This window comes from Passer montanus, unplaced genomic scaffold (assembly GCF_014805655.1).
Source record: "Passer montanus isolate IOZ18808 unplaced genomic scaffold, ASM1480565v1 scaffold10, whole genome shotgun sequence".
Classification (NCBI taxonomy): Eukaryota; Metazoa; Chordata; class Aves; order Passeriformes; family Passeridae; genus Passer; species Passer montanus.
The window spans coordinates 5,611,754-5,624,291 of NW_024356505.1; the positions used below are offsets into that span (position 1 = coordinate 5,611,754).

General features: G+C 38.7%; 1 long non-coding RNA gene across 1 annotated transcript; it reads left to right on the forward strand.

Moving 5' to 3' along the window:
• The first annotated feature begins 1,978 nt into the window (after positions 1-1,978).
• LOC120501155 lies at positions 1,979-9,208 on the forward strand. Its single transcript, XR_005627232.1, has 3 exons — positions 1,979-2,608; positions 7,024-7,197; positions 7,758-9,208. It is a non-coding gene; the product is annotated as an uncharacterized LOC120501155 (long non-coding RNA).
• The last annotated feature ends 3,330 nt before the right edge of the window (positions 9,209-12,538 follow it).

Sequence of the window (12,538 nt, forward strand, 5' to 3'; positions counted from 1 at the left end):
CAAACAAACTTCAGTGTAAATTATATAACTTATAATGACAAGTAAGTAGTGAAAATTATCTTATCTGATCTCATAGGAAAATCTGTCTCCTTAACTCATTTGTTAACACTGGAAGATTTTTCACATATAGTGGGTTGGATTTAAGATACAATCCTTATTACGTGCAACATCAGGAAATGTAGAACACTAAAAATAAAGTGTGTTTGTCTCCATAGTGCGGTGGAATGAAAACAGATGGCAGGCAGCACATATGGCTGCCAGAAGCTGGGAACACCCATTTGCAGAGTTCTTGCAGTTCTAAACAAAACAAGCCAAAACAAAGGAACTCCAAGAGGGGCAGAGATTGTTCCAGGCAGATATCAGGATATCTGTCTCTTCTCCACACCCACACTCCTCATTTCTTTACCTCTGGTTGCTGAAGCTAGAAATGGAAGTAAGCTACCAGTTCAGAATTAAATGGACCTCCTTAGCATTTGTCAAAACCTAGCATTTCTTAAGTATAGGCATTATTTAAAATAAGCATCTGATTTCCACTGTAGGTTCAAGCATCTGGGTTTGGACAAAATTTGAAGTTTTGCCAGTGTTGTTCAGTCAATTCAACAACATAAAAAAGTGACAATATTGAAGGGACTTCTGTATCTCAGCTTCATATCATATGGAAGATTGAAAAGGGAAATTGCAGACACGTGCCTTCCTTAAATCCAGTTGCTAGCTTGGTCCTTTCTATGCTGTAGTATTTTGGGGGAATTTATTCAACATTATTTGCAGTAGTTCAGCTTACCTGGTGCTGCTTCTGAGGGTTCCTTATGGGGTACTGTTGTTGCAAGCAATGCTTTATGCCTTGTACCTTATGGCCTGTCTAAACAGTAATCAGCAATATAATGTGTAGTATGTGTGTCTATATGATCACTGGTCATATAGTTGCCAACATGAGCAGCAGGGAAGAGTAACAGCAGTAATACCTGGGACAGTTGGGGGGTTTTTATGCTAATCTTGGATATTTAATCCAAGCAGAAGAACAGTAGAGCAAAAAAAAAAAAGTGTCTTTAGTAGATTGAAAAAGTTCCTTCTTCACTTAAGTTTTTATTTCAGGAGTAGAATTTTGAGACCTCCCAGCCTATGTTATGGAACTTAGGAGTGACCAATTAACCAGCCAAGGTCAAATATATGTATTTTAGGTGTATGGGTATTATGAAGTGTGTCAAGGCTTAAATGTGGGTAAGATAAGTGATTTTCTCCATTGTTAGGACTTTTGTTTTTATTCTTTGGCTTGGGGGCTTTTTTTATGGTAGCTTTCATAGGTTTTCACTTTGTTTATGATTAGCCTGCTTCAGTTTTTACAGCTTTATTTTTTTCTCATCTAACTTAAAATACCTTTTAATTTACTTTAATTTATGTACACAGTTGCAGCTATACAGTAAATACTATGGAAAAAAAAAGGTTGATTTATTTATTTGGTAAAAGGAGATGAAAGGGATAGATTAAAAATATTCAAACTCAGCAGAAGAAAAAGCAATAGTAATTAAAATTGATGATGCCCAGAAACCAGTGAAGTTACCAGGACTTAATAAAATTTTATGGTGAAAGAAAATGTAATGGACTACATAAACTGATGCTGGCAAAAGTAGCTCCCAATGACTGACCCTGCTTTTGAGACCTTTTACTGTGTGGTTTTTTTATATTTATGTCCCTGAAAGTTTTTAGTAGAAGAAAATTGCTGGGACTAATGAACAGGGTTTTTTAAATCTGAGATTTAAGGAATATCTGAATTTAAATATTTTTTTATTTTTACTAGTTTAAGCTATAGAAAATATTTTAGAGTTAAGAATAAGATCCTACTTGTTATAGATCATTTGTTCGTTTGTTCCAATGAATAATATGGATCTTTGAGTTTGGAGGCAGTGTGTTTAGTGACATGTTGTATCCAGGAACTTTAGATCTGCATTAAGAATAGGATCCTACTTGTTATAGATCATTCATTCCAGTGAATAATATGGATCTTTGATTTTGGAGGCAGTGTGTTTAGTGACATGTTGTATCCAGGAACTTTAGATCTGCATTACCTGTAAGGATGTGAGATTTCAGAGTGGCTTTGAGCACCTGCTTAGCCTTGAAGGACTGAGCCTCCCATCAGAGGTCTTACAAACTGGGGGAAAGATGATTTCACTATGCATTTCAATGGTGATATTTCAGTGTATGCTCTGTTAACTTGATCCTTTTATTACATAATACTGAGTGTTATTTCATAGCCTAGGAACTTCAGTAATACTGTGTATTATCCTTGAAGTCCCAGGGGAACATATTTGCCCCACTGAAAATCATCAGCTAGCAGCTTATCTCTGTTGCAATCGAGGAAATGCTGGGCTTACTTTAGATGAGCAGTTTGGATAACAATATACAGACTGCCCTGTGGAACAGTCCTAAGGAAACTGGCTGACGTAAGAGAATGAAGACATCTGAGAGCACTGTTTAAGAAAACTCGAGCTAAAGTAGGTGGAACAGTTGGTCACAGTGTCTTAGAGCAAATGGAGCAGCAAAGTACAGAAGGGAAGGAGAGAGCCTCACTTCTTGCCTCTGCATTAAAGCCACTGTGAAGAGAAGGATGGAGGTAATGGAATGTTTGTGTCTCCATGCTTGCGTTGTATCAGAAGTCAATGTAACATAGTTAAGCTGCAGCAGCTTTCACTTTCAGCCAAACTGCCAGGGAATGCATGGTGTATTAAAAAGCAAAGTTCACTACTGGCAAAAATGATGTAAAATTTTATGGGCCAAAAAGGAAGTGCCTGGTTTTGGACTGCATTAAGAATTGTGGTGCTGTCCTGGTTTGGTTTAGTATGAAGCATGCCCAAAACTGGTTTTGATTTCTGCTTTCTTTTGTTAGGTTGTGTAGGTTGGAGTTTCTGCCTGAGTATGCTAACTGATTTCCATGATGTTGGCAATAATGCTTTAAAAGAAAACAGTCCTGGTTCCCCTCCGCCCTGCCCCAAAAAATCTAAAACAAAACATTCAAGCATGCCCAAAACTGGTTTTGATTTCTGCTTTCTTTTGTTAGGTTGTGTAGGTTGGAGTTTCTGCCTGAGTATGCTGATTTCCATGATGTTGGCAATAATGCTTTAAAAGAAAACAGTCCTGGTTCCCCTCCGCCCTGCCCCAAAAAATCTAAAACAAAACATTCAAAATGAAAAATAAAAACACCCCTACTAAGGATGTGGGAGAACAAACAGGAAGTGTTAGTGGCTGTAGTTTAATTTTAGCTCTGGAGGATGGAAAAAAGTTAATATCAATGCTGATTAATGAATGTCAAATTGGCATCATTTGGGGGATTGTTTAGAAAAGCTGATTGTTTCCCTTTTTCTTTAATAAACCAAATATTCTTTAAAGGAATTTGTATCATCATGGAGCCTTTCAAAACAGAACCTTAGGAAGTTCTCACCCAAGTGTCAGTACTATGCATGATCTGCCTTTATAAGTTATATTATTAGTCATATTGATTCTTCCTCTACATTTCAAAGTCTGATAATGGTATTTTTATTTTTAAAATAGAAGTCCATTTTTGTTTTTTTAGTAAAGGTGAAACCCTGAAGTTCATATTTAGTGCAATAGACATTTCAATTTTTCTTGACTCTACACTCAAACTATATGCTCTGCAACTTCGTTTTGTAGTTTTATTTCATGTTTTAAGGCTTGCTAATAATTCATATTTGTACACCAGCTTATTGATGAAAAAAAACCAAAACAGAGTGACAGAAACATGTGAAGAAATGGGCTTTCAAGCAGACACATCATAAGAATAATTTTCTGAAGTCACAGAAACTTACATGCGTTTCTGGCCCACAGAAATAAAATCTGTGATAGGAAACAAACTAAGAAACACTTGCCAGAATACATTTACCCTTTTCTACTTTTGATTTCCTTTATTTCACATACAGGACTGATGTGAGGAAATTCAGCCTTTTGTCAGTATTCAGTGAAAAATACCAAGTCCGTCTGTGAACAGAGCATGGAGACAACATGTATGCAAGTGAAAGAGTGGCTGAAAGATTTTGGATGTGGAAAAAATAATATTCATTTCTAAAGATTGAGATTTACTGGCGTGTGATAACCAATTCAGTGGAAATCAACTAGAACCTATTCCCATCTGTGAACAGGAGACAACATGTATGCAAGTGAAAGAGTGGCTGAAAGATTTTGGATGTGGAAAAAATAATATTAACATTTCTAAAGATTGAGATTTACTGGCGTGTGATAACCAATTCAGTGGAAATCAACTAGAACCTATTCTGTACCAAGGATTAAATATTAAATCCATAACTGGGGAATATTTTATTTTGAAAGTTGTATGGAAGGGACACTCCAGTCATGTAGTGCTTGTGGGTGGAGCAGGAGTAACTACAAGCAGAAGTGGTCAGTGCATTTTGTGTTTAACACACATTAGAATGAGAAAACCAGGACTAGCACGTGGTAGCATTACCTATATGAGTGTGAGATGGAGGGATTCTACAGTGAAACATAAGCAGATGTTTTGTCCATCTTTTGGAAGATTCCTTTGTTTAACATATGAGATCAGCTGTCTCCTGGGATAACCCTCAATGTTGTCTTTACTCTTAAGAGCCCTTCCAAATTTCCCTCTTTCTTATCTAGTGGTTTTTCATCCTTTGAAGCAGTGTCTGCAGTGGCAATCAAGGCAACTTCCCAGTGACTCATCGGTAACATCTGGAGGCTTCTGCTCCATCCCTGGATTCTGTCCTTTTCTCTCTTCCCTGGTGTATCACAGGCTGGTACCCCAACACCATACAGCCTCCATGTGTTCCCTAGTTTATGACAGCTGCTGTTCCCTCTCTGGTGGGCAGTGCGAGAAGCCATGAGGATGACAGCAGCATGGTCTGCTGAGGGAGTTTGTTGAATGTGGTCCTCTAAATTTACCACAGTCTTCATTGCTGGAAGATTTTGTTCATCTCTTTTATTTCCTACCTGCTTTTTCTGTTGTGTCATCATGTAGTGTCACCCCACTCCCCATGGCATATTCATAGCACAACTTAAGCCTCAGCCTCTGTCATTCCAGGAATGTTTATCTCTGGTATCTTCCTTTGTTCCCAGTATTGTTCTGGTTCCCAATAAGCCTACTGGCCACCAAGGGTAGCCTGCTATAGGCCTGGTAACATAGGCCTTTCCTCTCATCCTTTTGAGACCCCCTGTCATCCTGACAGTGAGCCTGAGAGGTGGTGTAGGGCCCACAAAGCATGGGAAAGTGAAGCAGCAGTCATTTTATGGGAAGGGTTTTAGGACCAACATTACAACCTAGTGTTTTGGTAGGTTTATGCATGTAATTCAAAAGGGCAGTTAGGATCCTGACCAAATTAAATAAGGAGATTTTACTGCATGAAGGAATTGCCATAGAAATTCAAATAACTGAATGAATGGCTATACATTTAGTTTGCATGCTGTGCTACAGGTGTCTGTTGTAAGGCTATAAATGCTGTTTATATATTCAATTTAACTCCAGAGAATAACCCAAACAAATGCTGAATTGAGAGCAATATTTTTATTTCATGTCTTTTTGAAAGATTAACTATTGCTTTTTATAAATATGCAAAGACCTGTAGGAGTGAAAATGCAAAGCGCAGCATTCACCCCATTAACATGCTAATTCATTTGGAAGGAACTGAAAAAGTAGTTTCACCTATTTTATTTGCATGTCCCTGCTAGTCTGTTACAGAACCTGTTAAGCCACCATGCCCGTGGCATAGTTAGCAACCCTGGAGGGAGCATCAACCTTGGGGATCGTGGGATGTCCCACCATGTACAGCATGGGAGTAGCATAGGTCAGGGGTGGGATGACAGGCACTGCAATCTTCCTGTTTGTGAAACACAGAGGAGTGATGATAAATGAGCAGGGCAGATTGAAGCAGGGAGCAGGAGGGAGTGCTGTGTTCCACGTGTACGCTCCTTTGGGAGAATGTCTGTTGTACCAGGCAGCTCGGGAGTGCTGTGTGCTGTGCCTGGCTAAGGAGATGTTTGCCTTTGTGGCTAAAAGCAGTCGTGCTGGTTTGGTGAAGCAACTCAGAGCTGAAGCATGTGCCATGGATTAAGTGTGAGTGCTGCAGCTTGTGCTGCGTTCCCATGGGTTGGTTAATGTGCCTGCCTCTGTGGCCCGTGACTGCTCTGTCTTTACTGTAATCAAAGAGCTGGCGTGGCTCAGGCTTTGCTGTGCTTCAGCAACAACTATCAGGAAAGAAAGCATTGTTTGCTCTGAATTCTCTGCACTTCTGCACAGCAACTCAAAATTAATAACTTTAATTATTTGGGAGAATGGACTGTTTGATTAGAAAGCTGAGGAAAGCTTTATGATTTGAGAATTAAATGCTGCAAAGAACCATTACATATGCAATTGATTTCTTAAACTTTAGCAATTCTATGATTCAAGTAATTTCATTGTGTTTTCAGCCTTTATGCTAGTGTGCTCTTTCATCTTCATTACTCATGTCCCAGAGAACTGAGCCCAACATATTTTGGGAGAAATGATAGAAAATGAGCAATTGAAAAAAAACAGGTTAACAAACCGGTGGAATTCTCACGCATGAGAACTAACAAATGACTTTTCAATAAATTAACTGTAAGATGTAAAGTAAAAAAGGAGCTTCCTTGCTTCTTACCACGAGTCACAAGAGAAATGAACTCAGCAGAAAAATGTCACATTTCAGTAGCATGTCCAACATGTCTCAAAGGGTACAAAACATAAAAGAATCTGTAATAATATCTGTCTTTTCCCAAAGAACTAACATTAGTACTGAAAGTAAAGTATTCCAAAGTAAATGGAATTCTGACATGATTAGTGTCAAATACTTTCAAAACCTGCTAGAAAATTCATTGATACATAAACTCCATTTTCTAATTTAAGACACATTAGAAGAAGGAAAATGTTGAATGGGATGGAAACTGATACTATGTTGAAATTTCTGGGTAATGTGTATTGCCTTTTCATGAAAACCTGACGAATTCCTCGTACTTCTTACCTGGAAATAGAAGAATGTGAGCAGCAGTAAAAACCAAGGTAAAAGGAACCATACTACTTTCAGATAAATTTCAAGAGCTTCAGAGCTTCCCACTCTTCAAAGGCTTTCTGCAATAAAAGCTTCCAGCAGAAGAGCATATGTGAAATAACAAAGCTCAGTAAAAACCAACTAAATGAAAAGGAAGGTGAGTTGTTACTATGGTTCTATAGCATGATGGTGAAACTTTGACATGAGCTTACTATGAGGCACAGTGCAGGAAATGTATTCTCTCTAGCTGTTATCTAGGAACACGGGGTATCACTAAGTTGTTCCTTGCAAAATTATTTCTAAAAAATGAGGAATGTGATTATACTATAATAGTTAACAGATCTGTTGCAAAAATAGATATGCTGCCTTTTTTGACACTTAGGTCTGTCAGCAAGATAAAACATCCAGTACCTTTTCTTTGCTTCATCGTTTGTAAGAAATGAAGGAATATTGTAAAAGAAATGCATTGATGGAAAAACATTTTTCTGCAAGTTAAATCCACAGTAGATTTCAAAAAGAAATATATAAAATAATGAGGACTACAGCATCCATATTGTTTAGGTTAAAAACCCCCACAGGTATATGTATATCAAAGCAAGTCACTTTTAACACATCCTGTAGATAAAAACCTTTTTTCTAGAACATTAAAGTGAACTCACAAATTACTAAAGCACATATATTCAAAGTCATTCAAAAGACTGTTTTCCTTCTTCACAGGTGACAGCCAGGAATCCTAAATCAAAGAAAGAAATGCTGTGAACAGGATGCAGCTTTCTGAGGTGCTTAGGAATGGAAAGATGCTTTTGGAAGCCATGCTGGACTGAAGACCTAGACTGAGATTCCCAGACTCTAATAAAAATATGGCATAGGAAAGTGCTGGCTAAATGGTGCCTAAGCAGTCAAACACACTGTCCTGGCCAGTACTGAAAGCTGTTGCTATTGCAACTTCTGCTGCCTCTACCACCAGTGGCTACAGTCATAGTGAGCAAGAGGCACATAAGAACCACTGATCTGGATGATTTTGCTTCATGTGAAAACTGAGGTAATGTGTTCTTACATTTCTCTAAGAAAAACAGGGGTGCACTAAGGAGCAGGAAGAATCTGCAGAGCTGATTGGAGCAATGTAAGGTATGTAGTAGAAAGAGAATATAACGAGTGTTAATTGGGTAAAAATAGAACAGGAGACCATAACCTAAACATGAAATCATATTTCATGTGTTGCATTTGGTGCTTTATTTACCCATTCTCCTAGTAAATACAGGAAGATTAAAATGCTAAGCAGAAATACTACTATTGAAAAAAATCATGGAGGACAGGTGCATGGTACTGGGAGAGAAACATTCAAGATCCAGAAATACCAATGTATTAAAGGTTTTAAAGGGATAACAAAAGATTTTTCTATGAATTTCTGATTACCTTTGCTTAATAATGTAAATAGAAATAGAAAAAGTGCATGAAGCAGCTAGCTGTGACCATTTTAAAATACTGCTTACCAATCACCCAAACTGTTGAATTACACAACTCCTACTGAAATAAATAGGAACTGCTGCTGCTGAGCCTTGTTATAAAGGAGGCCACCTGAGAAATTATTGAATTGCTGATGTATAACAAGTAATTGTTAGGAAGTTGTAAATTCAGATAATGTTTATTGTTGAGTGGGTGGCTGAGTCTTGGACAGACTTTACCTGTTCTGCTATATTCTTTTTTTTTTTAGTTGAAGTATACATCTTCTTTTTGTAATTACTTTCTCAAAGACTTCTGAAAAATGAATTCTCAAAAGCCTTAGAATAGTCTGCTGACATAGGTAATCTGAAAGAATTATTAGTGAACAGGTTACTGGAAAGAATAACAACTTAAGTCATCTAGAAATGAATACTCACAAAACAGTATTATTGTATAAACTTCCTTTTCTAAACTGCCTTGTCAGAAAACATGGTGAGCACATTCCCTGTGCTGTGAGCTATAAAAGGGTAATTCAAATTTTAGGCCATGTAGTACCAAATCAGAAACACTGTGTTCTAGTAATTCAAAGCATTACATCAGTCTAAACTCAAGCTGCCAGTACAAATTTACTCTAAGGATTTCTTCATGAATTTTTTGTAAAGGTACGTGCAAACTCTCTGTCTGTGGTTCTTCTATTCTGTGCCTGACTGGACCCTTCATAGTAACCCCTGACTTTTCTTTTTGTTAGTTAATGATTTTTTTGTAAAGGTATGTGCAAACTCTGTCTGTGGTTCTTCTATTCTGTGCCTGACTGGACCCTTCATAGTAACCCCTGACTTTTCTTTTTGTTAGTTACTGCTTCTTGTCTTCCCCACTTTCTGTTCTCAGGTGTATCATTAGCTCATGTGTTCCTACCCTAGTCCCCTTTCAGAAGGTTATTCACCCAACTCTTTTGTTGCTCTTTGCCTCAGACGTTCATTTGTTCAAGTATTCCAAAATTTGTGGCCTCCTTCTCTTTTTGCCTTTGACCTTGGCATAAACTACGTGGGTATACTGGCCACACTTTAATGACATACTCTGCTGTGGTGGAGACTGGGCCATCTGTTTCTCTTGGGTCTTTCTTGAGACTTTTCTCTTCTTGGGTAACCAGAAGAATCACAAAACTCCCTTCTGAGAAAGGGAATGCAAATGCACACCCTGACCTAGTCATCATTGATTCTAGTCAAAATTGGTGATACAATGAAGCTGTGCAGAAAAGCTTGCCCTTTCTATTTCCTCCTCATAATAAGTCAAAACATTGTTTCAGAGGTGAATTTTAGCTCAAGAGAGCAAAGTACCATCTCTTTAGACATTTCCCAAATAGTGGGCTTCTCTGCTGTCTACATCACTGATCACTTTCCCCCACAGATCCAACATATCCACACGTGCCTTGTATAGAAAAAACTCCTTCACCTTCCTGTCATTCCTGGAATGACTAGACATGACCTTCTGCTGTTAGGAAGCAGTCTTGATACGTACTCAAAATCTATAATGGATTTCAGGAGACTGGAGAAATACACTGGTAATGGATACCTTCAATGAGCCAGGAGAGTCTTGCTGGGTAAAAATGAATTGCACTCCACTCACATGTTCTTGCCCAGTCTGGTTTGGGTGAACAAGGTTTTTTCTGCTAGGAAAAAAATCTGCATGTTTTAGTTAAAAAACCCCAAAAAACTGCTTTGGAAAGAGAGCTCCTTTACAGAGGGGTTGGGATAGAGGGACAGTAAGAAAGGAGTATGTGGCTAACATCAGAAAAGCTTCTCAAGGAAAGCCTAGCATGCTTTGCAGTATTCATCACCCTGAGCTCAGGGGAGTGACTTTCTGAATAGCATGGCATGCCCGAACCTTGCTGGCTGTTTACATTCTCCACACTGATTAAAAATGCCATAATGAAGTTGGTGATTCCCAGCCTCCACAGCAATCTCAGCACAGTATAACTGCTGAGATGGCCACTGCTTTCTCATGTATGTTCAGCACAGACCTCACCTTCTCCATCTGTGTTTTTGCCATTGTTTTTGTCCCTCCAGGCATTTGCATCTTTTCCGACTGCCACCAACTCTTCTAAAAGATTCAGTGTTAATAGCATGGATAGTAATTCTACTCATGTTGAGAATTCCTCCCAGTATGACCAGCTCAGCTTCCCCTGCTTCACCTCTGCATGCAACTTCTCTTGCTGTGTGTGGTCACTGCACAAGGGAGCTTTGTCCTATACAAGGAATTTTGATACAAATATATTTAATTTCTATGACCAGCCTCTGCCGAAGCAACAACTTTGTTTATGCTGCTGAGTGAAAGTGTGTCACAATTTGAGACTGAGCTGAGAGTGAGGAGACTGGGTGGGCTTGGATACTAAAGCCCTTCTAGTCACAGATACATGAGGTTTACAAGTGGCACAACTTCCCTGTTCTGTGTGAGAGACTGCAGCTCAGGCGAGAGGCCAACACATCAGTGCAATGGTGTCTGACACAACCTGCCTCTCCTGCAGCAGGGAGGTGCTGCCATCCAGGAGGAGCTCAGGTGGGACAGTGCAGCAGTCCAGGATGGAGCCCAGGGGTCCCTGTAGCTAACCCTGAGGAATTTTCTGGACCTTCACAGCATGCCCCACCTGAGTTTTCCACACCTCTGCCAACAGCACAGCACTTAACCATCCTGCAGTCCAGGATGGAGCCCAGGGGTCTCTGTAGCTAACCCTGGGGATTCTGCTGGATCTCTTCCCCAGCTACAACCTGGCAGTAGCATTTCACAGCATGCCCCACCTGAGTTTTCCACACCTCTGCCAACAGCACAGCACTTAACAGGTTAGTCACCAGAGGAAGAATTGGATGGTAAACAGGGTTTAAGCTGTCCAAACCCCGTGTCAAACTGTCACAAGTGGGACATTGTTTCTGGAGGATTAAGATGGAAATGACCTGATGTTTTTCAAGAGACTGGTTGTGGAACAGTCTGGCCCCAGGAACAGCTACTAACAAAAGTGCCATGGATACATCAGGTATTTAAGTCCTGGGCACAGTTCAGCTGAGAGTTGGGCAGTGCATTGACAGTGCACACCCACAGAAAACCACTAGCGTGGCCTCTTGCTAATTCAACAAAGGTGTTTGAGATACAATTGTGAAAGAACACATGACCTGGCTAAATTTATATCGTTAGGTGATCCAGCCATGGGTAGACTTCTCTTCAATACTGTGGAACCATGGCCTGAAGGTCATTCACAACCAATGCAGTACAAGTATGTTGGTCACTCATATTGTACTGCCACAACCCTAGTCAATAATTTGGTCAATTATCTCAAAATTATGTTAATGAATTATAATAAAATTAAAAATGAAGTAGAATATGGAAATTATTTTATTGCGAGTGTAGATATTTAATATTAAAATATGCAGTGTTTGTTTATACCTCATTACAACTACATACAATGTGGAATGTATAATGTAATGGGCATCAACTTAGTTTCATAAATATTTTAGCACAAAATCACGCTTTTTCCTGTGTAGTTTACAAAAAAAGGAGAGCTGTGGTTGGTTATTTAAGTAAGTGCTTGTATTTGAGTATGTTCACAGATTAGATAAATGTACATAGTTACACAAATGGTCATATTTTAGGCCCTTTAAATCTGAGTCCAGAAAAGCCACATAGAAATAAGAGGTTTTATTAGATAGTAAGTAAACTAGAAGCAGCAAATAACTTAGAATAAATGGGAAGTTTGTACATACCAAGTATAGAAGTACTTAAAGATCATACGTACAGCTGTCTTACTGCTAAAATGATTGAACACAAAGTAGTATTACAATAAATATTTTGCTTACTAAAAGCAGTAGTGAAACTGGTTTAAGTATATCATTGTTTTGAAAGCCTCTAGGGTACTTCTGTTTATGTTATGGTCTACAACTATGAGGACAAGTAAATCTCAAATGAATTGAAATAGGACTTTGTGTGTACTCTCTCAAGGGGATTATTAATTCAAAATGTCACACAGTAAGTGTGAAGTATTTGACATGAACTGGTAGTGCACGATT